Genomic DNA, 26,919 nt, shown 5'->3' with positions numbered 1-26,919 from the left:
TAAGGCGGCAGCCTCAAGAGAGCTTGATCTTCAGTTAAGCTAAGCATCCTGGTTTGCTCATGTAGTTGTGGGTTCATATCGCACTTCTGATAGGTCTATTTTCTGCCCTTAAATCTTCCTCTGCTTGCACAGCCAGCTCCCCACAACACTATCTTTGCAAGCTGCTGTAGCATATGAAAAGAAATCCACCAACCCTCCGGCTGGGCCCTCAATCAGCATTCCATGTATTTCTGGAAGGGGCATCTCAGTCACGCCTTCTGTTAGAGCTGCACCTTATCACTGTAACTACCATGCTGGTTTCTACTTAAGCAGTTGATTCCATCGTTTGAAGTGAGGCTCTCCTGCCACTTTTGGGCAGAGAAGGCACTGCCCCTGCAACAACAACAGGCAGACAAGCTCAACCTGGGTTTCCTGGTTAGGTGGGCGGAGCAGAATGGCAATGGTCCCTCCTTGTGACTTGAAATTAACATGAAGAAGACAGAGAGGCAGCTGGGAGTAGGCAGTACCCATGCACCCCTGAACACTGTCTTGCGATTTTCACCCAATTCTGAAATGAGTCGGGAGGAAAGGAGGTGATTTTCCTATCGAAGGCCATTCTGGGAATTCAGCCACCCCGCGTCTCCCAGGTGAGTGTTTCAGGCCTGTGAGGCACTCATATAAATCTCGCCTGATCGAGCCTAATCGAGCACTGAGCGAGCAATTGTGCTTGAATACAAGAGGCATGCTCCTCTGGCTCAGGCGCAAGAGATGGCAGGCCTTTCAGTGCTTCTGGTCTGGAAGTCTACGGTGCAAGGGCCCAGGTCCTGCGGAGGCGTACAACTACCAGAAAGGGTCTGCTTTTCTCATCAGCGCCACAGTTCAGCTTGCTAGCATAGGGCTTCTTGACTACCTCTTGCCTTGCTAGAGGCAAAAAAAAACCCCTTGGCACAAAACATCAATTGCTATGGCACGCTTAGAAGGAGAGTCTCCAAGTGGCCCTGCTTTTTCACAAAGACACTTCAGAAGATGTTTGAAAGGCTTTTGCAGCAGCAGGCTCGTTGGTCTAGGGGTATGATTCTCGCTTTGGGTGTGAAAGGTCCCGGGTTCAAATCCCGGACGAGCCCGTGCCTTCATAGGTTCGATCTGTTTTTAAACAGGAGTATTTCTGCTTTCCACTCTTGTAAGATGCCATGGTGGAATGCATTGCATGCTTTCTACTGGTGTCGAGGCAGTTCGGCATGATGAAGGAGTGCGGGATTTCTTTCTAACTGCTTTTTTGTGTTGGAGCAGCACTTCTCGTTGGAACATGAAATGCACAGTGCTTCTCCAAAGTAATTGCAGGGCTGGTTTTGAAATCACCTCTTGGAATGAAAGTGATCCCAGTTCCTTTCTTCCAAAGGAAGAGATCCTGTCAGAAAGGCTCAGCTTTGAGCGTCATGAATATTGTCCCTTAGTCCTTGCATTCCAGTCCAAAGCATAGCCACATAAAGAAAGCAGGTGTGTCTGTTTCCAGTGCAGTGGTTCCAGTCCAATGCATAGCCACATGAAGCAAATAAGCAGGCATGTCTGTTTCTGTAGTGTAGTGGTTATCACGTTCGCCTTACACGCGAAAGGTCCCTGGTTCGAGGCCAGGCAGAAACAGCAAGTTGCTGTGCTTTATCACATTATTTGCATTTACCACCTCACCTGACAGGTAAATTGAAATTAAAGAGGCTGTGTCTATCCCTCACCATCGTGAGGTACTACGCTCCAAGGGCATCGGTCTCAACTCACCAAGAGAAGACGATACACCTTACGGCAGTCAGTTGCTCCCTTTTTGACCTTTCCATTGAAGCCTGGGCCTACTGTGGTCAAGCCAGCCAAGGAAGGAAGGTATGAGAGCGAAAATGGCTTTCCTACCTTCACCAAGAACATACACCTTGAGCAAAGAAAGGGCCAGACTTACAAGGCCCTATCGCCACCGGCACATCATCTTTAGTGACGCCCCGGTGGCACTATGTACTGTGCCGTATTTACAAGACGCCGTTCAACCACGTTTTGTGGCTTAACACCACCTTGTAAATACGGCCCCTTCACACGCAGCCCTTTCCCTGGAAGGGGCGTGCAATGGGCGTTGCTCTGGGTGGGCCACTGCAACACCATAGCATTTTGATGCTGCTCCAGTTTTACGAGTTTTTGTAAATCTGTGGCAGCACCAAAATCCAAGCGCCATACAATGGGTGTCGTTATAGTGGAGAAACGAGCAGAAATGTTTTCATTTCTCCTCATTTTTGCTCTTTCTATGTGTGCTGCACGAACATATCGCCACTGAAGATTTCTGTTGTGCAGGAAGGTGTGCCTTCCTGAACAAAAACAATTTCCCCCTCCACGCAGCCATCCTTGTACCATGGCGCAAGGATGGCTGCGTTGGTGCTCGGCAGCTAATTTAGAGCTGGCGCAGAGGGAAGCACAGGGGTGCGCTGTATTCTACTAAATACGGCGCTTCCCTGCATTTTGAAAATGACTGAGTGCGAGGCTGCCAAATTTGGCAGAGCGTCTCACTCAGTCATCCTCTTGTAATTATGGGCCAAAAGGTCTAAAGGATAGAGGCGTTTTATGTCATGTTCGATGACGACCATGGAAATGACTCTAGTCATATTGCAGAAGAGAGAACCATGTGCATTTTCTTGCCTTGCGATGTATTCGCCCACTCTCTGCCCTCAACCCTAGGAGCAGGGTCTGAGCAGTGGTGCTTCTGTGCCCTCGCTCGTTGGTGTCCGGGTCCAAATCCCCAACACACCCTTTTTAGCAGAAAACACACACATTTTACTCAAAATACACAAAGCTTGAAGATTCCTCATTCCACTCAAAGCATTGTTGTGCAAAATATTTTTAGCCTCAGGAGAAAAAAAGGATCACCATGCCTTGGCTTCCTTCCTGCTTGCTTTCAGTGTGCTCTGTGTGATGCTTTCACAGGCTCTGGTTTCAGGCATTTAGGCATCAGATATTTGTCTCTACCCGCAGCTGTGACTTTTCAGTACATCTGAGTGTACGCTTGCTGGCTGACAACGCTGCAATTTTCACACTTACTCCTCGCTTTGCGAGCAACTGCTGATCAAGTATAGAGGCAATCGGGCAAACATATGAGGGGAATTTTGCTCCTTCAGTCAAGCCCTCATGCTTGTTTCTGTAGTGTAGTGGTTATCACGTTCGCCTAACACGCGAAAGGTCCCCGGTTCGAGACCGGGCAGAAACAATGGACAGTGTCTGCTTTTGTGTTTGCTCCCTAAAAGCTTAGTCTCACTCAGGGATGGCCTTTAAAAACTTGTGACCTGTGTAAAACTTGTATTACTATTGCAGGCCGGTAAAAAGTTATCTGCATCTTTGCGTAGTCGTGCATGTGCCTGGTTTCTTATTCTGTTTTTTACTTTTTTTTTTCTTGGCCATGTTATATTGTGGGGCCTTTAAACCTGTCACCTTGATAGGAACATTGCAAGCGGCAGCATCGACAAGTGCAGACTGAGGAGTCAGACCTAAACACAGACTCAGCTGTCAGGATGGCCGAGTGGTCTAAGGCGGCAGCCTCAAGAGAGCTTGATCTTCAGTTAAGCTAAGCATCCTGGTTTGCTCATGTAGTTGTGGGTTCATATCGCACTTCTGATAGGTCTATTTTCTGCCCTTAAATCTTCCTCTGCTTGCACAGCCAGCTCCCCACAACACTATCTTTGCAAGCTGCTGTAGCATATGAAAAGAAATCCACCAACCCTCCGGCTGGGCCCTCAATCAGCATTCCATGTATTTCTGGAAGGGGCATCTCAGTCACGCCTTCTGTTAGAGCTGCACCTTATCACTGTAACTACCATGCTGGTTTCTACTTAAGCAGTTGATTCCATCGTTTGAAGTGAGGCTCTCCTGCCACTTTTGGGCAGAGAAGGCACTGCCCCTGCAACAACAACAGGCAGACAAGCTCAACCTGGGTTTCCTGGTTAGGTGGGCGGAGCAGAATGGCAATGGTCCCTCCTTGTGACTTGAAATTAACATGAAGAAGACAGAGAGGCAGCTGGGAGTAGGCAGTACCCATGCACCCCTGAACACTGTCTTGCGATTTTCACCCAATTCTGAAATGAGTCAGGAGGAAAGGAGGTGATTTTCCTATCGAAGGCCATTCTGGGAATTCAGCCACCCCGCGTCTCCCAGGTGAGTGTTTCAGGCCTGTGAGGCACTCATATAAATCTCGCCTGATCGAGCACTGAGCGAGCAATTGTGCTTGAATACAAGAGGCATGCTCCTCTGGCTCAGGCGCAAGAGATGGCAGGCCCTTCAGTGCTTCTGGTCTGGAAGTCTACGGTGCAAGGGCCCAGGTCCTGCGGAGGCGTACAACTACCAGAAAGGGTCTGCTTTTCTCATCAGCGCCACAGTTCAGCTTGCTAGCATAGGGCTTCTTGACTACCTCTTGCCTTGCTAGAGGCAAAAAAAAACCCCTTGGCACAAAACATCAATTGCTATGGCACGCTTAGAAGGAGAGTCTCCAAGTGGCCCTGCTTTTTCACAAAGACACTTCAGAAGATGTTTGAAAGGCTTTTGCAGCAGCAGGCTCGTTGGTCTAGGGGTATGATTCTCGCTTTGGGTGTGAGAGGTCCCGGGTTCAAATCCCGGACGAGCCCGTGCCTTCATAGGTTCGATCTGTTTTTAAACAGGAGTATTTCTGCTTTCCACTCTTGTAAGATGCCATGGTGGAATGCATTGCATGCTTTCTACTGGTGTCGAGGCAGTTCGGCATGATGAAGGAGTGCGGGATTTCTTTCTAACTGCTTTTTTGTGTTGGAGCAGCACTTCTCGTTGGAACATGAAATGCACAGTGCTTCTCCAAAGTAATTGCAGGGCTGGTTTTGAAATCACCTCTTGGAATGAAAGTGATCCCAGTTCCTTTCTTCCAAAGGAAGAGATCCTGTCAGAAAGGCTCAGCTTTGAGCGTCATGAATATTGTCCCTTAGTCCTTGCATTCCAGTCCAAAGCATAGCCACATAAAGAAAGCAGGTGTGTCTGTTTCCAGTGCAGTGGTTCCAGTCCAATGCATAGCCACATGAAGCAAATAAGCAGGCATGTCTGTTTCTGTAGTGTAGTGGTTATCACGTTCGCCTTACACGCGAAAGGTCCCTGGTTCGAGGCCAGGCAGAAACAGCAAGTTGCTGTGCTTTATCACATTATTTGCATTTACCACCTCACCTGACAGGTAAATTGAAATTAAAGAGGCTGTGTCTATCCCTCACCATCGTGAGGTACTACGCTCCAAGGGCATCGGTCTCAACTCACCAAGAGAAGACGATACACCTTACGGCAGTCAGTTGCTCCCTTTTTGACCTTTCCATTGAAGCCTGGGCCTACTGTGGTCAAGCCAGCCAAGGAAGGAAGGTATGAGAGCGAAAATGGCTTTCCTACCTTCACCAAGAACATACACCTTGAGCAAAGAAAGGGCCAGACTTACAAGGCCCTATCGCCACCGGCACATCATCTTTAGTGACGCCCCGGTGGCACTATGTACTGTGCCGTATTTACAAGACGCCGTTCAACCACGTTTTGTGGCTTAACACCACCTTGTAAATACGGCCCCTTCACACGCAGCCCTTTCCCTGGAAGGGGCGTGCAATGGGCGTTGCTCTGGGTGGGCCACTGCAACACCATAGCATTTTGATGCTGCTCCAGTTTTACGAGTTTTTGTAAATCTGTGGCAGCGCCAAAATCCAAGCGCCATACAATGGGTGTCGTTATAGTGGAGAAACGAGCAGAAATGTTTTCATTTCTCCTCATTTTTGCTCTTTCTATGTGTGCTGCACGAACATATCGCCACTGAAGATTTCTGTTGTGCAGGAAGGTGTGCCTTCCTGAACAAAAACAATTTCCCCCTCCACGCAGCCATCCTTGTACCATGGCGCAAGGATGGCTGCGTTGGTGCTCGGCAGCTAATTTAGAGCTGGCGCAGAGGGAAGCACAGGGGTGCGCTGTATTCTACTAAATACGGCGCTTCCCTGCATTTTGAAAATGACTGAGTGCGAGGCTGCCAAATTTGGCAGAGCGTCTCACTCAGTCATCCTCTTGTAATTATGGGCCAAAAGGTCTAAAGGATAGAGGCGTTTTATGTCATGTTCGATGACGACCATGGAAATGACTCTAGTCATATTGCAGAAGAGAGAACCATGTGCATTTTCTTGCCTTGCGATGTATTCGCCCACTCTCTGCCCTCAACCCTAGGAGCAGGGTCTGAGCAGTGGTGCTTCTGTGCCCTCGCTCGTTGGTGTCCGGGTCCAAATCCCCAACACACCCTTTTTAGCAGAAAACACTCAAATTTTACTCAAAATACACAAAGCTTGAAGATTCCTCATTCCACTCAAAGCATTGTTGTGCAAAATATTTTTAGCCTCAGGAGAAAAAAAGGATCACCATGCCTTGGCTTCCTTCCTGCTTGCTTTCAGTGTGCTCTGTGTGATGCTTTCACAGGCTCTGGTTTCAGGCATTTAGGCATCAGATATTTGTCTCTACCCGCAGCTGTGACTTTTCAGTACATCTGAGTGTACGCTTGCTGGCTGACAACGCTGCAATTTTCACACTTACTCCTCGCTTTGCGAGCAACTGCTGATCAAGTATAGAGGCAATCGGGCAAACATATGAGGGGAATTTTGCTCCTTCAGTCAAGCCCTCATGCTTGTTTCTGTAGTGTAGTGGTTATCACGTTTGCCTAACACGCGAAAGGTCCCCGGTTCGAGACCGGGCAGAAACAATGGGCAGTGTCTGCTTTTGTGTTTGCTCCCTAAAAGCTTAGTCTCACTCAGGGATGGCCTTTAAAAACTTGTGACCTGTGTAAAACTTGTATTACTATTGCAGGCCGGTAAAAAGTTATCTGCATCTTTGCGTAGTCGTTCATGTGCCTGGTTTCTTATTCTGTTTTTTACTTTTTTTTTTCTTGGCCATGTTATATTGTGGGGCCTTTAAACCTGTCACCTTGATAGGAACATTGCAAGCGGCAGCATCGACAAGTGCAGACTGAGGAGTCAGACCTAAACACAGACTCAGCTGTCAGGATGGCCGAGTGGTCTAAGGCGGCAGCCTCAAGAGAGCTTGATCTTCAGTTAAGCTAAGCATCCTGGTTTGCTCATGTAGTTGTGGGTTCATATCGCACTTCTGATAGGTCTATTTTCTGCCCTTAAATCTTCCTCTGCTTGCACAGCCAGCTCCCCACAACACTATCTTTGCAAGCTGCTGTAGCATATGAAAAGAAATCCACCAACCCTCCGGCTGGGCCCTCAATCAGCATTGCATGTATTTCTGGAAGGGGCATCTCAGTCACGCCTTCTGTTAGAGCTGCACCTTATCACTGTAACTACCATGCTGGTTTCTACTTAAGCAGTTGATTCCATCGTTTGAAGTGAGGCTCTCCTGCCACTTTTGGGCAGAGAAGGCACTGCCCCTGCAACAACAACAGGCAGACAAGCTCAACCTGGGTTTACTGGTTAGGTGGGCGGAGCAGAATGGCAATGGTCCCTCCTTGTGACTTGAAATTAACATGAAGAAGACAGAGAGGCAGCTGGGAGTAGGCAGTACCCATGCACCCCTGAACACTGTCTTGCGATTTTCACCCAATTCTGAAATGAGTCGGGAGGAAAGGAGGTGATTTTCCTATCAAAGGCCATTCTGGGAATTCAGCCACCCCGCGTCTCCCAGGTGAGTGTTTCAGGCCTGTGAGGCACTCATATAAATCTCGCCTGATCGAGCACTGAGCGAGCAATTGTGCTTGAATACAAGAGGCATGCTCCTCTGGCTCAGGCGCAAGAGATGGCAGGCCCTTCAGTGCTTCTGGTCTGGAAGTCTACGGTGCAAGGGCCCAGGTCCTGCGGAGGCGTACAACTACCAGAAAGGGTCTGCTTTTCTCATCAGCGCCACAGTTCAGCTTGCTAGCATAGGGCTTCTTGACTACCTCTTGCCTTGCTAGAGGCAAAAAAAAACCCCTTGGCACAAAACATCAATTGCTATGGCACGCTTAGAAGGAGAGTCTCCAAGTGGCCCTGTTTTTTCACAAAGACACTTCAGAAGATGTTTGAAAGGCTTTTGCAGCAGCAGGCTCGTTGGTCTAAGGGTATGATTCTCGCTTTGGGTGTGAGAGGTCCCGGGTTCAAATCCCGGACGAGCCCGTGCCTTCATAGGTTCGATCTGTTTTTAAACAGGAGTATTTCTGCTTTCCACTCTTGTAAGATGCCATGGTGGAATGCATTGCATGCTTTTTACTGGTGTCGAGGCAGTTCGGCATGATGAAGGAGTGCGGGATTTCTTTCTAACTGCTTTTTTGTGTTGGAGCAGCACTTCTCGTTGGAACATGAAATGCACAGTGCTTCTCCAAAGTAATTGCAGGGCTGGTTTTGAAATCACCTCTTGGAATGAAAGTGATCCCAGTTCCTTTCTTCCAAAGGAAGAGATCCTGTCAGAAAGGCTCAGCTTTGAGCGTCATGAATATTGTCCCTTAGTCCTTGCATTCCAGTCCAAAGCATAGCCACATAAAGAAAGCAGGTGTGTCTGTTTCCAGTGCAGTGGTTCCAGTCCAATGCATAGCCACATGAAGCAAATAAGCAGGCATGTCTGTTTCTGTAGTGTAGTGGTTATCACGTTCGCCTTACACGCGAAAGGTCCCTGGTTCGAGGCCAGGCAGAAACAGCAAGTTGCTGTGCTTTATCACATTATTTGCATTTACCACCTCACCTGACAGGTAAATTGAAATTAAAGAGGCTGTGTCTATCCCTCACCATCGTGAGGTACTACGCTCCAAGGGCATCGGTCTCAACTCACCAAGAGAAGACGATACACCTTACGGCAGTCAGTTGCTCCCTTTTTGACCTTTCCATTGAAGCCTGGGCCTACTGTGGTCAAGCCAGCCAAGGAAGGAAGGTATGAGAGCGAAAATGGCTTTCCTACCTTCACCAAGAACATACACCTTGAGCAAAGAAAGGGCCAGACTTACAAGGCCCTATCGCCACCGGCACATCATCTTTAGTGACGCCCCGGTGGCACTATGTACTGTGCCGAATTTACAAGACGCCGTTCAACCACGTTTTGTGGCTTAACACCACCTTGTAAATACGGCCCCTTCACACGCAGCCCTTTCCCTGGAAGGGGCGTGCAATGGGCGTTGCTCTGGGTGGGCCACTGCAACACCATAGCATTTTGATGCTGCTCCAGTTTTACGAGTTTTTGTAAATCTGTGGCAGCGCCAAAAACTAAGCGCCATACAATGGGTGTCGTTATAGTGGAGAAACGAGCAGAAATGTTTTCATTTCTCCTCATTTTTGCTCTTTCTATGTGTGCTGCACGAACATATCGCCACTGAAGATTTCTGTTGTGCAGGAAGGTGTGCCTTCCTGAACAAAAACAATTTCCCCCTCCACGCAGCCATCCTTGTACCATGGCGCAAGGATGGCTGCGTTGGTGCTCGGCAGCTAATTTAGAGCTGGCGCAGAGGGAAGCACAGGGGTGCGCTGTATTCTACTAAATACGGCGCTTCCCTGCATTTTGAAAATGACTGAGTGCGAGGCTGCCAAATTTGGCAGAGCGTCTCACTCAGTCATCCTCTTGTAATTATGGGCCAAAAGGTCTAAAGGATAGAGGCGTTTTATGTCATGTTCGATGACGACCATGGAAATGACTCTAGTCATATTGCAGAAGAGAGAACCATGTGCATTTTCTTGCCTTGCGATGTATTCGCCCACTCTCTGCCCTCAACCCTAGGAGCAGGGTCTGAGCAGTGGTGCTTCTGTGCCCTCGCTCGTTGGTGTCCGGGTCCAAATCCCCAACACACCCTTTTTAGCAGAAAACACTCAAATTTTACTCAAAATACACAAAGCTTGAAGATTCCTCATTCCACTCAAAGCATTGTTGTGCAAAATATTTTTAGCCTCAGGAGAAAAAAAGGATCACCATGCCTTGGCTTCCTTCCTGCTTGCTTTCAGTGTGCTCTGTGTGATGCTTTCACAGGCTCTGGTTTCAGGCATTTAGGCATCAGATATTTGTCTCTACCCGCAGCTGTGACTTTTCAGTACATCTGAGTGTACGCTTGCTGGCTGACAACGCTGCAATTTTCACACTTACTCCTCGCTTTGCGAGCAACTGCTGATCAAGTATAGAGGCAATCGGGCAAACATATGAGGGGAATTTTGCTCCTTCAGTCAAGCCCTCATGCTTGTTTCTGTAGTGTAGTGGTTATCACGTTCGCCTAACACGCGAAAAGTCCCCGGTTCGAGACCGGGCAGAAACAATGGGCAGTGTCTGCTTTTGTGTTTGCTCCCTAAAAGCTTAGTCTCACTCAGGGATGGCCTTTAAAAACTTGTGACCTGTGTAAAACTTGTATTACTATTGCAGGCCGGTAAAAAGTTATCTGCATCTTTGCGTAGTCGTGCATGTGCCTGGTTTCTTATTCTGTTTTTTACTTTTTTTTTTCTTGGCCATGTTATATTGTGGGGCCTTTAAACCTGTCACCTTGATAGGAACATTGCAAGCGGCAGCATCGACAAGTGCAGACTGAGGAGTCAGACCTAAACACAGACTCAGCTGTCAGGATGGCCGAGTGGTCTAAGGCGGCAGCCTCAAGAGAGCTTGATCTTCAGTTAAGCTAAGCATCCTGGTTTGCTCATGTAGTTGTGGGTTCATATCGCACTTCTGATAGGTCTATTTTCTGCCCTTAAATCTTCCTCTGCTTGCACAGCCAGCTCCCCACAACACTATCTTTGCAAGCTGCTGTAGCATATGAAAAGAAATCCACCAACCATCCGGCTGGGCCCTCAATCAGCATTCCATGTATTTCTGGAAGGGGCATCTCAGTCACGCCTTCTGTTAGAGCTGCACCTTATCACTGTAACTACCATGCTGGTTTCTACTTAAGCAGTTGATTCCATCGTTTGAAGTGAGGCTCTCCTGCCACTTTTGGGCAGAGAAGGCACTGCCCCTGCAACAACAACAGGCAGACAAGCTCAACCTGGGTTTCCTGGTTAGGTGGGCGGAGCAGAATGGCAATGGTCCCTCCTTGTGACTTGAAATTAACATGAAGAAGACAGAGAGGCAGCTGGGAGTAGGCAGTACCCATGCACCCCTGAACACTGTCTTGCGATTTTCACCCAATTCTGAAATGAGTCGGGAGGAAAGGAGGTGATTTTCCTATCGAAGGCCATTCTGGGAATTCAGCCACCCCGCGTCTCCCAGGTGAGTGTTTCAGGCCTGTGAGGCACTCATATAAATCTCGCCTGATCGAGCACTGAGCGAGCAATTGTGCTTGAATACAAGAGGCATGCTCCTCTGGCTCAGGCGCAAGAGATGGCAGGCCCTTCAGTGCTTCTGGTCTGGAAGTCTACGGTGCAAGGGCCCAGGTCCTGCGGAGGCGTACAACTACCAGAAAGGGTCTGCTTTTCTCATCAGCGCCACAGTTCAGCTTGCTAGCATAGGGCTTCTTGACTACCTCTTGCCTTGCTAGAGGCAAAAAAAAAACCCTTGGCATAAAACATCAATTGCTATGGCACGCTTAGAAGGAGAGTCTCCAAGTGGCCCTGCTTTTTCACAAAGACACTTCAGAAGATGTTTGAAAGGCTTTTGCAGCAGCAGGCTCGTTGGTCTAGGGGTATGATTCTCGCTTTGGGTGTGAGAGGTCCCGGGTTCAAATCCCGGACGAGCCCGTGCCTTCATAGGTTCGATCTGTTTTTAAACAGGAGTATTTCTGCTTTCCACTCTTGTAAGATGCCATGGTGGAATGCATTGCATGCTTTCTACTGGTGTCGAGGCAGTTCGGCATGATGAAGGAGTGCGGGATTTCTTTCTAACTGCTTTTTTGTGTTGGAGCAGCACTTCTCGTTGGAACATGAAATGCACAGTGCTTCTCCAAAGTAATTGCAGGGCTGGTTTTGAAATCACCTCTTGGAATGAAAGTGATCCCAGTTCCTTTCTTCCAAAGGAAGAGATCCTGTCAGAAAGGCTCAGCTTTGAGCGTCATGAATATTGTCCCTTAGTCCTTGCATTCCAGTCCAAAGCATAGCCACATAAAGAAAGCAGGTGTGTCTGTTTCCAGTGCAGTGGTTCCAGTCCAATGCATAGCCACATGAAGCAAATAAGCAGGCATGTCTGTTTCTGTAGTGTAGTGGTTATCACGTTCGCCTTACACGCGAAAGGTCCCTGGTTCGAGGCCAGGCAGAAACAGCAAGTTGCTGTGCTTTATCACATTATTTGCATTTACCACCTCACCTGACAGGTAAATTGAAATTAAAGAGGCTGTGTCTATCCCTCACCATCGTGAGGTACTACGCTCCAAGGGCATCGGTCTCAACTCACCAAGAGAAGACGATACACCTTACGGCAGTCAGTTGCTCCCTTTTTGACCTTTCCATTGAAGCCTGGGCCTACTGTGGTCAAGCCAGCCAAGGAAGGAAGGTATGAGAGCGAAAATGGCTTTCCTACCTTCACCAAGAACATACACCTTGAGCAAAGAAAGGGCCAGACTTACAAGGCCCTATCGCCACCGGCACATCATCTTTAGTGACGCCCCGGTGGCACTATGTACTGTGCCGTCTTTACAAGACGCCGTTCAACCACGTTTTGTGGCTTAACACCACCTTATAAATACGGCCCCTTCACACGCAGCCCTTTCCCTGGAAGGGGCGTGCAATGGGCGTTGCTCTGGGTGGGCCACTGCAACACCATAGCATTTTGATGCTGCTCCAGTTTTACGAGTTTTTGTAAATCTGTGGCAGCGCCAAAATCCAAGCGCCATACAATGGGTGTCGTTATAGTGGAGAAACTAGCAGAAATGTTTTCATTTCTCCTCATTTTTGCTCTTTCTATGTGTGCTGCACGAACATATCGCCACTGAAGATTTCTGTTGTGCAGGAAGGTGTGCCTTCCTGAACAAAAACAATTTCCCCCTCCACGCAGCCATCCTTGTACCATGGCGCAAGGATGGCTGCGTTGGTGCTCGGCAGCTAATTTAGAGCTGGCGCAGAGGGAAGCACAGGGGTGCGCTGTATTCTACTAAATACGGCGCTTCCCTGCATTTTGAAAATGACTGAGTGCGAGGCTGCCAAATTTGGCAGAGCGTCTCACTCAGTCATCCTCTTGTAATTATGGGCCAAAAGGTCTAAAGGATAGAGGCGTTTTATGTCATGTTCGATGACGACCATGGAAATGACTCTAGTCATATTGCAGAAGAGAGAACCATGTGCATTTTCTTGCCTTGCGATGTATTCGCCCACTCTCTGCCCTCAACCCTAGGAGCAGGGTCTGAGCAGTGGTGCTTCTGTGCCCTCGCTCGTTGGTGTCCGGGTCCAAATCCCCAACACACCCTTTTTAGCAGAAAACACACAAATTTTACTCAAAATACACAAAGCTTGAAGATTCCTCATTCCACTCAAAGCATTGTTGTGCAAAATATTTTTAGCCTCAGGAGAAAAAAAGGATCACCATGCCTTGGCTTCCTTCCTGCTTGCTTTCAGTGTGCTCTGTGTGATGCTTTCACAGGCTCTGGTTTCAGGCATTTAGGCATCAGATATTTGTCTCTACCCGCAGCTGTGACTTTTCAGTACATCTGAGTGTACGCTTGCTGGCTGACAACGCTGCAATTTTCACACTTACTCCTCGCTTTGCGAGCAACTGCTGATCAAGTATAGAGGCAATCGGGCAAACATATGAGGGGAATTTTGCTCCTTCAGTCAAGCCCTCATGCTTGTTTCTGTAGTGTAGTGGTTATCACGTTCGCCTAACACGTGAAAGGTCCCCGGTTCGAGACCGGGCAGAAACAATGGGCAGTGTCTGCTTTTGTGTTTGCTCCCTAAAAGCTTAGTCTCACTCAGGGATGGCCTTTAAAAACTTGTGACCTGTGTAAAACTTGTATTACTATTGCAGGCCGGTAAAAAGTTATCTGCATCTTTGCGTAGTCGTGCATGTGCCTGGTTTCTTATTCTGTTTTTTACTTTTTTTTTTCTTGGCCATGTTATATTGTGGGGCCTTTAAACCTGTCACCTTGATAGGAACATTGCAAGCGGCAGCATCGACAAGTGCAGACTGAGGAGTCAGACCTAAACACAGACTCAGCTGTCAGGATGGCCGAGTGGTCTAAGGCGGCAGCCTCAAGAGAGCTTGATCTTCAGTTAAGCTAAGCATCCTGGTTTGCTCATGTAGTTGTGGGTTCATATCGCACTTCTGATAGGTCTATTTTCTGCCCTTAAATCTTCCTCTGCTTGCACAGCCAGCTCCCCACAACACTATCTTTGCAAGCTGCTGTAGCATATGAAAAGAAATCCACCAACCCTCCGGCTGGGCCCTCAATCAGCATTCCATGTATTTCTGGAAGGGGCATCTCAGTCACGCCTTCTGTTAGAGCTGCACCTTATCACTGTAACTACCATGCTGGTTTCTACTTAAGCAGTTGATTCCATCGTTTGAAGTGAGGCTCTCCTGCCACTTTTGGGCAGAGAAGGCACTGCCCCTGCAACAACAACAGGCAGACAAGCTCAACCTGGGTTTCCTGGTTAGGTGGGCGGAGCAGAATGGCAATGGTCCCTCCTTGTGACTTGAAATTAACATGAAGAAGACAGAGAGGCAGCTGGGAGTAGGCAGTACCCATGCACCCCTGAACACTGTCTTGCGATTTTCACCCAATTCTGAAATGAGTCGGGAGGAAAGGAGGTGATTTTCCTATCGAAGGCCATTCTGGGAATTCAGCCACCCCGCGTCTCCCAGGTGAGTGTTTCAGGCCTGTGAGGCACTCATATAAATCTCGCCTGATCGAGCACTGAGCGAGCAATTGTGCTTGAATACAAGAGGCATGCTCCTCTGGCTCAGGCGCAAGAGATGGCAGGCCCTTCAGTGCTTCTGGTCTGGAAGTCTACAGTGCAAGGGCCCAGGTCCTGCGGAGGCGTACAACTACCAGAAAGGGTCTGCTTTTCTCATCAGCGCCACAGTTCAGCTTGCTAGCATAGGGCTTCTTGACTACCTCTTGCCTTGCTAGAGGCAAAAAAAAAACCCTTGGCACAAAACATCAATTGCTATGGCACGCTTAGAAGGAGAGTCTCCAAGTGGCCCTGCTTTTTCACAAAGACACTTCAGAAGATGTTTGAAAGGCTTTTGCAGCAGCAGGCTCGTTGGTCTAGGGGTATGATTCTCGCTTTGGGTGTGAGAGGTCCCGGGTTCAAATCCCGGACGAGCCCGTGCCTTCATAGGTTCGATCTGTTTTTAAACAGGAGTATTTCTGCTTTCCACTCTTGTAAGATGCCATGGTGGAATGCATTGCATGCTTTCTACTGGTGTCGAGGCAGTTCGGCATGATGAAGGAGTGCGGGATTTCTTTCTAACTGCTTTTTTGTGTTGGAGCAGCACTTCTCGTTGGAACATGAAATGCACAGTGCTTCTCCAAAGTAATTGCAGGGCTGGTTTTGAAATCACCTCTTGGAATGAAAGTGATCCCAGTTCCTTTCTTCCAAAGGAAGAGATCCTGTCAGAAAGGCTCAGCTTTGAGCGTCATGAATATTGTCCCTTAGTCCTTGCATTCCAGTCCAAAGCATAGCCACATAAAGAAAGCAGGTGTGTCTGTTTCCAGTGCAGTGGTTCCAGTCCAATGCATAGCCACATGAAGCAAATAAGCAGGCATGTCTGTTTCTGTAGTGTAGTGGTTATCACGTTCGCCTTACACGCGAAAGGTCCCTGGTTCGAGGCCAGGCAGAAACAGCAAGTTGCTGTGCTTTATCACATTATTTGCATTTACCACCTCACCTGACAGGTAAATTGAAATTAAAGAGGCTGTGTCTATCCCTCACCATCGTGAGGTACTACGCTCCAAGGGCATCGGTCTCAACTCACCAAGAGAAGACGATACACCTTACGGCAGTCAGTTGCTCCCTTTTTGACCTTTCCATTGAAGCCTGGGCCTACTGTGGTCAAGCCAGCCAAGGAAGGAAGGTATGAGAGCGAAAATGGCTTTCCTACCTTCACCAAGAACATACACCTTGAGCAAAGAAAGGGCCAGACTTACAAGGCCCTATCGCCACCGGCACATCATCTTTAGTGACGCCCCGGTGGCACTATGTACTGTGCCGTATTTACAAGACGCCGTTCAACCACGTTTTGTGGCTTAACACCACCTTGTAAATACGGCCCCTTCACACGCAGCCCTTTCCCTGGAAGGGGCGTGCAATGGGCGTTGCTCTGGGTGGGCCACTGCAACACCATAGCATTTTGATGCTGCTCCAGTTTTACGAGTTTTTGTAAATCTGTGGCAGCGCCAAAATCCAAGCGCCATACAATGGGTGTCGTTATAGTGGAGAAACGAGCAGAAATGTTTTCATTTCTCCTCATTTTTGCTCTTTCTATGTGTGCTGCACGAACATATCGCCACTGAAGATTTCTGTTGTGCAGGAAGGTGTGCCTTCCTGAACAAAAACAATTTCCCCCTCCACGCAGCCATCCTTGTACCATGGCGCAAGGATGGCTGCGTTGGTGCTCGGCAGCTAATTTAGAGCTGGCGCAGAGGGAAGCACAGGGGTGCGCTGTATTCTACTAAATACGGCGCTTCCCTGCATTTTGAAAATGACTGAGTGCGAGGCTGCCAAATTTGGCAGAGCGTCTCACTCAGTCATCCTCTTGTAATTATGGGCCAAAAGGTCTAAAGGATAGAGGCGTTTTATGTCATGTTCGATGACGACCATGGAAATGACTCTAGTCATATTGCAGAAGAGAGAACCATGTGCATTTTCTTGCCTTGCGATGTATTCGCCCACTCTCTGCCCTCAACCCTAGGAGCAGGGTCTGAGCAGTGGTGCTTCTGTGCCCTCGCTCGTTGGTGTCCGGGTCCAAATCCCCAACACACCCTTTTTAGCAGAAAACACTCAAATTTTACTCAAAATACACAAAGCTTGAAGATTCCTCATTCCACTCAAAGCATTGTTGTGCAAAATATTTTTAGCCTCAGGAGAAAAAAAGGATCACCATGCCTTGGCTTCCTTCCTGCTTGCTTTCAGTGTGCTCTGTGTGATGCTTTCACAGGCTCTGGTTTCAGGCATTTAGGCATCAGATATTTGTCTCTACCCGCAGCTGTGACTTTTCAGTACATCTGAGTGTACGCTTGCTGGCTGACAACGCTGCAATTTTCACACTTACTCCTCGCTTTGCGAGCAACTGCTGATCAAGTATAGAGGCAATCGGGCAAACATATGAGGGGAATTTTGCTCCTTCAGTCAAGCCCTCATGCTTGTTTCTGTAGTGTAGTGGTTATCACGTTCGCCTAACACGCGAAAGGTCCCCGGTTCGAGACCGGGCAGAAACAATGGGCAGTGTCTGCTTTTGTGTTTGCTCCCTAAAAGCTTAGTCTCACTCAGGGATGGCCTTTAAAAACTTGTGACCTGTGTAAAACTTGTATTACTATTGCAGGCCGGTAAAAAGTTATCTGCATCTTTGCGTAGTCGTGCATGTGCCTGGTTTCTTATTCTGTTTTTTACTTTTTTTTTTCTTGGCCATGTTATATTGTGGGGCCTTTAAACCTGTCACCTTGATAGGAACATTGCAAGCGGCAGCATCGACAAGTGCAGACTGAGGAGTCAGACCTAAACACAGACTCAGCTGTCAGGATGGCCGAGTGGTCTAAGGCGGCAGCCTCAAGAGAGCTTGATCTTCAGTTAAGCTAAGCATCCTGGTTTGCTCATGTAGTTGTGGGTTCATATCGCACTTCTGATAGGTCTATTTTCTGCCCTTAAATCTTCCTCTGCTTGCACAGCCAGCTCCCCACAACACTATCTTTGCAAGCTGCTGTAGCATATGAAAAGAAATCCACCAACCCTCCGGCTGGGCCCTCAATCAGCATTCCATGTATTTCTGGAAGGGGCATCTCAGTCACGCCTTCTGTTAGAGCTGCACCTTATCACTGTAACTACCATGCTGGTTTCTACTTAAGCAGTTGATTCCATCGTTTGAAGTGAGGCTCTCCTGCCACTTTTGGGCAGAGAAGGCACTGCCCCTGCAACAACAACAGGCAGACAAGCTCAACCTGGGTTTCCTGGTTAGGTGGGCGGAGCAGAATGGCAATGGTCCCTCCTTGTGACTTGAAATTAACATGAAGAAGACAGAGAGGCAGCTGGGAGTAGGCAGTACCCATGCACCCCTGAACACTGTCTTGCGATTTTCACCCAATTCTGAAATGAGTCGGGAGGAAAGGAGGTGATTTTCCTATCGAAGGCCATTCTGGGAATTCAGCCACCCCGCGTCTCCCAGGTGAGTGTTTCAGGCCTGTGAGGCACTCATATAAATCTCGCCTGATCGAGCACTGAGCGAGCAATTGTGCTTGAATACAAGAGGCATGCTCCTCTGGCTCAGGCGCAAGAGATGGCAGGCCCTTCAGTGCTTCTGGTCTGGAAGTCTACGGTGCAAGGGCCCAGGTCCTGCGGAGGCGTACAACTACCAGAAAGGGTCTGCTTTTCTCATCAGCGCCACAGTTCAGCTTGCTAGCATAGGGCTTCTTGACTACCTCTTGCCTTGCTAGAGGCAAAAAAAAAACCCTTGGCACAAAACATCAATTGCTATGGCACGCTTAGAAGGAGAGTCTCCAAGTGGCCCTGCTTTTTCACAAAGACACTTCAGAAGATGTTTGAAAGGCTTTTGCAGCAGCAGGCTCGTTGGTCTAGGGGTATGATTCTCGCTTTGGGTGTGAGAGGTCCCGGGTTCAAATCCCGGACGAGCCCGTGCCTTCATAGGTTCGATCTGTTTTTAAACAGGAGTATTTCTGCTTTCCACTCTTGTAAGATGCCATGGTGGAATGCATTGCATGCTTTCTACTGGTGTCGAGGCAGTTCGGCATGATGAAGGAGTGCGGGATTTCTTTCTAACTGCTTTTTTGTGTTGGAGCAGCACTTCTCGTTGGAACATGAAATGCACAGTGCTTCTCCAAAGTAATTGCAGGGCTGGTTTTGAAATCACCTCTTGGAATGAAAGTGATCCCAGTTCCTTTCTTCCAAAGGAAGAGATCCTGTCAGAAAGGCTCAGCTTTGAGCGTCATGAATATTGTCCCTTAGTCCTTGCATTCCAGTCCAAAGCATAGCCACATAAAGAAAGCAGGTGTGTCTGTTTCCAGTGCAGTGGTTCCAGTCCAATGCATAGCCACATGAAGCAAATAAGCAGACATGTCTGTTTCTGTAGTGTAGTGGTTATCACGTTCGCCTTACACGCGAAAGGTCCCTGGTTCGAGGCCAGGCAGAAACAGCAAGTTGCTGTGCTTTATCACATTATTTGCATTTACCACCTCACCTGACAGGTAAATTGAAATTAAAGAGGCTGTGTCTATCCCTCACCATCGTGAGGTACTACGCTCCAAGGGCATCGGTCTCAACTCACCAAGAGAAGACGATACACCTTACGGCAGTCAGTTGCTCCCTTTTTGACCTTTCCATTGAAGCCTGGGCCTACTGTGGTCAAGCCAGCCAAGGAAGGAAGGTATGAGAGCGAAAATGGCTTTCCTACCTTCACCAAGAACATACACCTTGAGCAAAGAAAGGGCCAGACTTACAAGGCCCTATCGCCACCGGCACATCATCTTTAGTGACGCCCCGGTGGCACTATGTACTGTGCCGTATTTACAAGACGCCGTTCAACCACGTTTTGTGGCTTAACACCACCTTGTAAATACGGCCCCTTCACACGCAGCCCTTTCCCTGGAAGGGGCGTGCAATGGGCGTTGCTCTGGGTGGGCCACTGCAACACCATAGCATTTTGATGCTGCTCCAGTTTTACGAGTTTTTGTAAATCTGTGGCAGCGCCAAAATCCAAGCGCCATACAATGGGTGTCGTTATAGTGGAGAAACGAGCAGAAATGTTTTCATTTCTCCTCATTTTTGCTCTTTCTATGTGTGCTGCACGAACATATCGCCACTGAAGATTTCTGTTGTGCAGGAAGGTGTGCCTTCCTGAACAAAAACAATTTCCCCCTCCACGCAGCCATCCTTGTACCATGGCGCAAGGATGGCTGCGTTGGTGCTCGGCAGCTAATTTAGAGCTGGCGCAGAGGGAAGCACAGGGGTGCGCTGTATTCTACTAAATACGGCGCTTCCCTGCATTTTGAAAATGACTGAGTGCGAGGCTGCCAAATTTGGCAGAGCGTCTCACTCAGTCATCCTCTTGTAATTATGGGCCAAAAGGTCTAAAGGATAGAGGCGTTTTATGTCATGTTCGATGACGACCATGGAAATGACTCTAGTCATATTGCAGAAGAGAGAACCATGTGCATTTTCTTGCCTTGCGATGTATTCGCCCACTCTCTGCCCTCAACCCTAGGAGCAGGGTCTGAGCAGTGGTGCTTCTGTGCCCTCGCTCGTTGGTGTCCGGGTCCAAATCCCCAACACACCCTTTTTAGCAGAAAACACTCAAATTTTACTCAAAATACACAAAGCTTGAAGATTCCTCATTCCACTCAAAGCATTGTTGTGCAAAATATTTTTAGCCTCAGGAGAAAAAAAGGATCACCATGCCTTGGCTTCCTTCCTGCTTGCTTTCAGTGTGCTCTGTGTGATGCTTTCACAGGCTCTGGTTTCAGGCATTTAGGCATCAGATATTTGTCTCTACCCGCAGCTGTGACTTTTCAGTACATCTGAGTGTACGCTTGCTGGCTGACAACGCTGCAATTTTCACACTTACTCCTCGCTTTGCGAGCAACTGCTGATCAAGTATAGAGGCAATCGGGCAAACATATGAGGGGAATTTTGCTCCTTCAGTCAAGCCCTCATGCTTGTTTCTGTAGTGTAGTGGTTATCACGTTCGCCTAACACGCGAAAGGTCCCCGGTTCGAGACCGGGCAGAAACAATGGGCAGTGTCTGCTTTTGTGTTTGCTCCCTAAAAGCTTAGTCTCACTCAGGGATGGCCTTTAAAAACTTGTGACCTGTGTAAAACTTGTATTACTATTGCAGGCCGGTAAAAAGTTATCTGCATCTTTGCGTAGTCGTGCATGTGCCTGGTTTCTTATTCTGTTTTTTACTTTTTTTTTTCTTGGCCATGTTATATTGTGGGGCCTTTAAACCTGTCACCTTGATAGGAACATTGCAAGCGGCAGCATCGACAAGTGCAGACTGAGGAGTCAGACCTAAACACAGACTCAGCTGTCAGGATGGCCGAGTGGTCTAAGGCGGCAGCCTCAAGAGAGCTTGATCTTCAGTTAAGCTAAGCATCCTGGTTTGCTCATGTAGTTGTGGGTTCATATCGCACTTCTGATAGGTCTATTTTCTGCCCTTAAATCTTCCTCTGCTTGCACAGCCAGCTCCCCACAACACTATCTTTGCAAGCTGCTGTAGCATATGAAAAGAAATCCACCAACCCTCCGGCTGGGCCCTCAATCAGCATTCCATGTATTTCTGGAAGGGGCATCTCAGTCACGCCTTCTGTTAGAGCTGCACCTTATCACTGTAACTACCATGCTGGTTTCTACTTAAGCAGTTGATTCCATCGTTTGAAGTGAGGCTCTCCTGCCACTTTTGGGCAGAGAAGGCACTGCCCCTGCAACAACAACAGGCAGACAAGCTCAACCTGGGTTTCCTGGTTAGGTGGGCGGAGCAGAATGGCAATGGTCCCTCCTTGTGACTTGAAATTAACATGAAGAAGACAGAGAGGCAGCTGGGAGTAGGCAGTACCCATGCACCCCTGAACACTGTCTTGCGATTTTCACCCAATTCTGAAATGAGTCGGGAGGAAAGGAGGTGATTTTCCTATCGAAGGCCATTCTGGGAATTCAGCCACCCCGCGTCTCCCAGGTGAGTGTTTCAGGCCTGTGAGGCACTCATATAAATCTCGCCTGATCGAGCACTGAGCGAGCAATTGTGCTTGAATACAAGAGGCATGCTCCTCTGGCTCAGGCGCAAGAGATGGCAGGCCCTTCAGTGCTTCTGGTCTGGAAGTCTACAGTGCAAGGGCCCAGGTCCTGCGGAGGCGTACAACTACCAGAAAGGGTCTGCTTTTCTCATCAGCGCCACAGTTCAGCTTGCTAGCATAGGGCTTCTTGACTACCTCTTGCCTTGCTAGAGGCAAAAAAAAAACCCTTGGCACAAAACATCAATTGCTATGGCACGCTTAGAAGGAGAGTCTCCAAGTGGCCCTGCTTTTTCACAAAGACACTTCAGAAGATGTTTGAAAGGCTTTTGCAGCAGCAGGCTCGTTGGTCTAGGGGTATGATTCTCGCTTTGGGTGTGAGAGGTCCCGGGTTCAAATCCCGGACGAGCCCGTGCCTTCATAGGTTCGATCTGTTTTTAAACAGGAGTATTTCTGCTTTCCACTCTTGTAAGATGCCATGGTGGAATGCATTGCATGCTTTCTACTGGTGTCGAGGCAGTTCGGCATGATGAAGGAGTGCGGGATTTCTTTCTAACTGCTTTTTTGTGTTGGAGCAGCACTTCTCGTTGGAACATGAAATGCACAGTGCTTCTCCAAAGTAATTGCAGGGCTGGTTTTGAAATCACCTCTTGGAATGAAAGTGATCCCAGTTCCTTTCTTCCAAAGGAAGAGATCCTGTCAGAAAGGCTCAGCTTTGAGCGTCATGAATATTGTCCCTTAGTCCTTGCATTCCAGTCCAAAGCATAGCCACATAAAGAAAGCAGGTGTGTCTGTTTCCAGTGCAGTGGTTCCAGTCCAATGCATAGCCACATGAAGCAAATAAGCAGGCATGTCTGTTTCTGTAGTGTAGTGGTTATCACGTTCGCCTTACACGCGAAAGGTCCCTGGTTCGAGGCCAGGCAGAAACAGCAAGTTGCTGTGCTTTATCACATTATTTGCATTTACCACCTCACCTGACAGGTAAATTGAAATTAAAGAGGCTGTGTCTATCCCTCACCATCGTGAGGTACTACGCTCCAAGGGCATCGGTCTCAACTCACCAAGAGAAGACGATACACCTTACGGCAGTCAGTTGCTCCCTTTTTGACCTTTCCATTGAAGCCTGGGCCTACTGTGGTCAAGCCAGCCAAGGAAGGAAGGTATGAGAGCGAAAATGGCTTTCCTACCTTCACCAAGAACATACACCTTGAGCAAAGAAAGGGCCAGACTTACAAGGCCCTATCGCCACCGGCACATCATCTTTAGTGACGCCCCGGTGGCACTATGTACTGTGCCGTATTTACAAGACGCCGTTCAACCACGTTTTGTGGCTTAACACCACCTTGTAAATACGGCCCCTTCACACGCAGCCCTTTCCCTGGAAGGGGCGTGCAATGGGCGTTGCTCTGGGTGGGCCACTGCAACACCATAGCATTTTGATGCTGCTCCAGTTTTACGAGTTTTTGTAAATCTGTGGCAGCGCCAAAATCCAAGCGCCATACAATGGGTGTCGTTATAGTGGAGAAACGAGCAGAAATGTTTTCATTTCTCCTCATTTTTGCTCTTTCTATGTGTGCTGCACGAACATATCGCCACTGAAGATTTCTGTTGTGCAGGAAGGTGTGCCTTCCTGAACAAAAACAATTTCCCCCTCCACGCAGCCATCCTTGTACCATGGCGCAAGGATGGCTGCGTTGGTGCTCGGCAGCTAATTTAGAGCTGGCGCAGAGGGAAGCACAGGGGTGCGCTGTATTCTACTAAATACGGCGCTTCCCTGCATTTTGAAAATGACTGAGTGCGAGGCTGCCAAATTTGGCAGAGCGTCTCACTCAGTCATCCTCTTGTAATTATGGGCCAAAAGGTCTAAAGGATAGAGGCGTTTTATGTCATGTTCGATGACGACCATGGAAATGACTCTAGTCATATTGCAGAAGAGAGAACCATGTGCATTTTCTTGCCTTGCGATGTATTCGCCCACTCTCTGCCCTCAACCCTAGGAGCAGGGTCTGAGCAGTGGTGCTTCTGTGCCCTCGCTCGTTGGTGTCCGGGTCCAAATCCCCAACACACCCTTTTTAGCAGAAAACACTCAAATTTTACTCAAAATACACAAAGCTTGAAGATTCCTCATTCCACTCAAAGCATTGTTGTGCAAAATATTTTTAGCCTCAGGAGAAAAAAAGGATCACCATGCCTTGGCTTCCTTCCTGCTTGCTTTCAGTGTGCTCTGTGTGATGCTTTCACAGGCTCTGGTTTCAGGCATTTAGGCATCAGATATTTGTCTCTACCCGCAGCTGTGACTTTTCAGTACATCTGAGTGTACGCTTGCTGGCTGACAACGCTGCAATTTTCACACTTACTCCTCGCTTTGCGAGCAACTGCTGATCAAGTATAGAGGCAATCGGGCAAACATATGAGGGGAATTTTGCTCCTTCAGTCAAGCCCTCATGCTTGTTTCTGTAGTGTAGTGGTTATCACGTTCGCCTAACACGCGAAAGGTCCCCGGTTCGAGACCGGGCAGAAACAATGGGCAGTGTCTGCTTTTGTGTTTGCTCCCTAAAAGCTTAGTCTCACTCAGGGATGGCCTTTAAAAACTTGTGACCTGTGTAAAACTTGTATTACTATTGCAGGCCGGTAAAAAGTTATCTGCATCTTTGCGTAGTCGTGCATGTGCCTGGTTTCTTATTCTGTTTTTTACTTTTTTTTTTCTTGGCCATGTTATATTGTGGGGCCTTTAAACCTGTCACCTTGATAGGAACATTGCAAGCGGCAGCATCGACAAGTGCAGACTGAGGAGTCAGACCTAAACACAGACTCAGCTGTCAGGATGGCCGAGTGGTCTAAGGCGGCAGCCTCAAGAGAGCTTGATCTTCAGTTAAGCTAAGCATCCTGGTTTGCTCATGTAGTTGTGGGTTCATATCGCACTTCTGATAGGTCTATTTTCTGCCCTTAAATCTTCCTCTGCTTGCACAGCCAGCTCCCCACAACACTATCTTTGCAAGCTGCTGTAGCATATGAAAAGAAATCCACCAACCCTCCGGCTGGGCCCTCAATCAGCATTCCATGTATTTCTGGAAGGGGCATCTCAGTCACGCCTTCTGTTAGAGCTGCACCTTATCACTGTAACTACCATGCTGGTTTCTACTTAAGCAGTTGATTCCATCGTTTGAAGTGAGGCTCTCCTGCCACTTTTGGGCAGAGAAGGCACTGCCCCTGCAACAACAACAGGCAGACAAGCTCAACCTGGGTTTCCTGGTTAGGTGGGCGGAGCAGAATGGCAATGGTCCCTCCTTGTGACTTGAAATTAACATGAAGAAGACAGAGAGGCAGCTGGGAGTAGGCAGTACCCATGCACCCCTGAACACTGTCTTGCGATTTTCACCCAATTCTGAAATGAGTCGGGAGGAAAGGAGGTGATTTTCCTATCGAAGGCCATTCTGGGAATTCAGCCACCCCGCGTCTCCCAGGTGAGTGTTTCAGGCCTGTGAGGCACTCATATAAATCTCGCCTGATCGAGCACTGAGCGAGCAATTGTGCTTGAATACAAGAGGCATGCTCCTCTGGCTCAGGCGCAAGAGATGGCAGGCCCTTCAGTGCTTCTGGTCTGGAAGTCTACGGTGCAAGGGCCCAGGTCCTGCGGAGGCGTACAACTACCAGAAAGGGTCTGCTTTTCTCATCAGCGCCACAGTTCAGCTTGCTAGCATAGGGCTTCTTGACTACCTCTTGCCTTGCTAGAGGCAAAAAAAAAACCCTTGGCACAAAACATCAATTGCTATGGCACGCTTAGAAGGAGAGTCTCCAAGTGGCCCTGCTTTTTCACAAAGACACTTCAGAAGATGTTTGAAAGGCTTTTGCAGCAGCAGGCTCGTTGGTCTAGGGGTATGATTCTCGCTTTGGGTGTGAGAGGTCCCGGGTTCAAATCCCGGACGAGCCCGTGCCTTCATAGGTTCGATCTGTTTTTAAACAGGAGTATTTCTGCTTTCCACTCTTGTAAGATGCCATGGTGGAATGCATTGCATGCTTTCTACTGGTGTCGAGGCAGTTCGGCATGATGAAGGAGTGCGGGATTTCTTTCTAACTGCTTTTTTGTGTTGGAGCAGCACTTCTCGTTGGAACATGAAATGCACAGTGCTTCTCCAAAGTAATTGCAGGGCTGGTTTTGAAATCACCTCTTGGAATGAAAGTGATCCCAGTTCCTTTCTTCCAAAGGAAGAGATCCTGTCAGAAAGGCTCAGCTTTGAGCGTCATGAATATTGTCCCTTAGTCCTTGCATTCCAGTCCAAAGCATAGCCACATAAAGAAAGCAGGTGTGTCTGTTTCCAGTGCAGTGGTTCCAGTCCAATGCATAGCCACATGAAGCAAATAAGCAGACATGTCTGTTTCTGTAGTGTAGTGGTTATCACGTTCGCCTTACACGCGAAAGGTCCCTGGTTCGAGGCCAGGCAGAAACAGCAAGTTGCTGTGCTTTATCACATTATTTGCATTTACCACCTCACCTGACAGGTAAATTGAAATTAAAGAGGCTGTGTCTATCCCTCACCATCGTGAGGTACTACGCTCCAAGGGCATCGGTCTCAACTCACCAAGAGAAGACGATACACCTTACGGCAGTCAGTTGCTCCCTTTTTGACCTTTCCATTGAAGCCTGGGCCTACTGTGGTCAAGCCAGCCAAGGAAGGAAGGTATGAGAGCGAAAATGGCTTTCCTACCTTCACCAAGAACATACACCTTGAGCAAAGAAAGGGCCAGACTTACAAGGCCCTATCGCCACCGGCACATCATCTTTAGTGACGCCCCGGTGGCACTATGTACTGTGCCGTATTTACAAGACGCCGTTCAACCACGTTTTGTGGCTTAACACCACCTTGTAAATACGGCCCCTTCACACGCAGCCCTTTCCCTGGAAGGGGCGTGCAATGGGCGTTGCTCTGGGTGGGCCACTGCAACACCATAGCATTTTGATGCTGCTCCAGTTTTACGAGTTTTTGTAAATCTGTGGCAGCGCCAAAATCCAAGCGCCATACAATGGGTGTCGTTATAGTGGAGAAACGAGCAGAAATGTTTTCATTTCTCCTCATTTTTGCTCTTTCTATGTGTGCTGCACGAACATATCGCCA

General features: G+C 48.4%; 23 non-coding genes across 23 annotated transcripts; all 23 read left to right on the top strand.

Moving 5' to 3' along the window:
* Positions 1-1,031: 1,031 nt before the first annotated feature.
* On the top strand, positions 1,032-1,103 carry TRNAP-UGG (transfer RNA proline (anticodon UGG)). The gene has a single exon. It is a non-coding gene; the product is annotated as a tRNA-Pro (tRNA).
* A 444-nt stretch (positions 1,104-1,547) lies between these two features.
* Positions 1,548-1,620, top strand: TRNAV-UAC (transfer RNA valine (anticodon UAC)). Its single transcript has one exon. It is a non-coding gene; the product is annotated as a tRNA-Val (tRNA).
* A 1,521-nt stretch (positions 1,621-3,141) lies between these two features.
* Positions 3,142-3,214, top strand: TRNAV-AAC (transfer RNA valine (anticodon AAC)). Its single transcript has one exon. It is a non-coding gene; the product is annotated as a tRNA-Val (tRNA).
* Positions 3,215-4,550: 1,336 nt separating this feature from the next.
* On the top strand, positions 4,551-4,622 carry TRNAP-UGG (transfer RNA proline (anticodon UGG)). The gene has a single exon. It is a non-coding gene; the product is annotated as a tRNA-Pro (tRNA).
* A 444-nt stretch (positions 4,623-5,066) lies between these two features.
* On the top strand, positions 5,067-5,139 carry TRNAV-UAC (transfer RNA valine (anticodon UAC)). Its single transcript has one exon. It is a non-coding gene; the product is annotated as a tRNA-Val (tRNA).
* A 1,521-nt stretch (positions 5,140-6,660) lies between these two features.
* On the top strand, positions 6,661-6,733 carry TRNAV-AAC (transfer RNA valine (anticodon AAC)). Its single transcript has one exon. It is a non-coding gene; the product is annotated as a tRNA-Val (tRNA).
* A 1,336-nt stretch (positions 6,734-8,069) lies between these two features.
* Positions 8,070-8,141, top strand: TRNAP-UGG (transfer RNA proline (anticodon UGG)). Its single transcript has one exon. It is a non-coding gene; the product is annotated as a tRNA-Pro (tRNA).
* A 444-nt stretch (positions 8,142-8,585) lies between these two features.
* TRNAV-UAC (transfer RNA valine (anticodon UAC)) lies at positions 8,586-8,658 on the top strand. Its single transcript has one exon. It is a non-coding gene; the product is annotated as a tRNA-Val (tRNA).
* A 1,521-nt stretch (positions 8,659-10,179) lies between these two features.
* TRNAV-AAC (transfer RNA valine (anticodon AAC)) lies at positions 10,180-10,252 on the top strand. The gene has a single exon. It is a non-coding gene; the product is annotated as a tRNA-Val (tRNA).
* A 1,336-nt stretch (positions 10,253-11,588) lies between these two features.
* TRNAP-UGG (transfer RNA proline (anticodon UGG)) lies at positions 11,589-11,660 on the top strand. The gene has a single exon. It is a non-coding gene; the product is annotated as a tRNA-Pro (tRNA).
* A 444-nt stretch (positions 11,661-12,104) lies between these two features.
* Positions 12,105-12,177, top strand: TRNAV-UAC (transfer RNA valine (anticodon UAC)). Its single transcript has one exon. It is a non-coding gene; the product is annotated as a tRNA-Val (tRNA).
* Positions 12,178-13,698: 1,521 nt separating this feature from the next.
* On the top strand, positions 13,699-13,771 carry TRNAV-AAC (transfer RNA valine (anticodon AAC)). Its single transcript has one exon. It is a non-coding gene; the product is annotated as a tRNA-Val (tRNA).
* Positions 13,772-15,107: 1,336 nt separating this feature from the next.
* On the top strand, positions 15,108-15,179 carry TRNAP-UGG (transfer RNA proline (anticodon UGG)). The gene has a single exon. It is a non-coding gene; the product is annotated as a tRNA-Pro (tRNA).
* Positions 15,180-15,623: 444 nt separating this feature from the next.
* Positions 15,624-15,696, top strand: TRNAV-UAC (transfer RNA valine (anticodon UAC)). The gene has a single exon. It is a non-coding gene; the product is annotated as a tRNA-Val (tRNA).
* Positions 15,697-17,217: 1,521 nt separating this feature from the next.
* On the top strand, positions 17,218-17,290 carry TRNAV-AAC (transfer RNA valine (anticodon AAC)). The gene has a single exon. It is a non-coding gene; the product is annotated as a tRNA-Val (tRNA).
* A 1,336-nt stretch (positions 17,291-18,626) lies between these two features.
* On the top strand, positions 18,627-18,698 carry TRNAP-UGG (transfer RNA proline (anticodon UGG)). Its single transcript has one exon. It is a non-coding gene; the product is annotated as a tRNA-Pro (tRNA).
* Positions 18,699-19,142: 444 nt separating this feature from the next.
* TRNAV-UAC (transfer RNA valine (anticodon UAC)) lies at positions 19,143-19,215 on the top strand. Its single transcript has one exon. It is a non-coding gene; the product is annotated as a tRNA-Val (tRNA).
* Positions 19,216-20,736: 1,521 nt separating this feature from the next.
* TRNAV-AAC (transfer RNA valine (anticodon AAC)) lies at positions 20,737-20,809 on the top strand. The gene has a single exon. It is a non-coding gene; the product is annotated as a tRNA-Val (tRNA).
* A 1,336-nt stretch (positions 20,810-22,145) lies between these two features.
* Positions 22,146-22,217, top strand: TRNAP-UGG (transfer RNA proline (anticodon UGG)). Its single transcript has one exon. It is a non-coding gene; the product is annotated as a tRNA-Pro (tRNA).
* A 444-nt stretch (positions 22,218-22,661) lies between these two features.
* Positions 22,662-22,734, top strand: TRNAV-UAC (transfer RNA valine (anticodon UAC)). The gene has a single exon. It is a non-coding gene; the product is annotated as a tRNA-Val (tRNA).
* Positions 22,735-24,255: 1,521 nt separating this feature from the next.
* TRNAV-AAC (transfer RNA valine (anticodon AAC)) lies at positions 24,256-24,328 on the top strand. Its single transcript has one exon. It is a non-coding gene; the product is annotated as a tRNA-Val (tRNA).
* Positions 24,329-25,664: 1,336 nt separating this feature from the next.
* Positions 25,665-25,736, top strand: TRNAP-UGG (transfer RNA proline (anticodon UGG)). Its single transcript has one exon. It is a non-coding gene; the product is annotated as a tRNA-Pro (tRNA).
* A 444-nt stretch (positions 25,737-26,180) lies between these two features.
* On the top strand, positions 26,181-26,253 carry TRNAV-UAC (transfer RNA valine (anticodon UAC)). The gene has a single exon. It is a non-coding gene; the product is annotated as a tRNA-Val (tRNA).
* The last annotated feature ends 666 nt before the right edge of the window (positions 26,254-26,919 follow it).

The sequence above is a fragment of the Pleurodeles waltl genome, chromosome 10 (assembly GCF_031143425.1).
Source record: "Pleurodeles waltl isolate 20211129_DDA chromosome 10, aPleWal1.hap1.20221129, whole genome shotgun sequence".
Lineage (NCBI taxonomy): Eukaryota > Metazoa > Chordata > Amphibia > Caudata > Salamandridae > Pleurodeles > Pleurodeles waltl.
The sequence above is the reverse complement of the archived record's forward strand: the minus strand, read 5'-3'. Positions and strand labels throughout refer to the sequence as shown.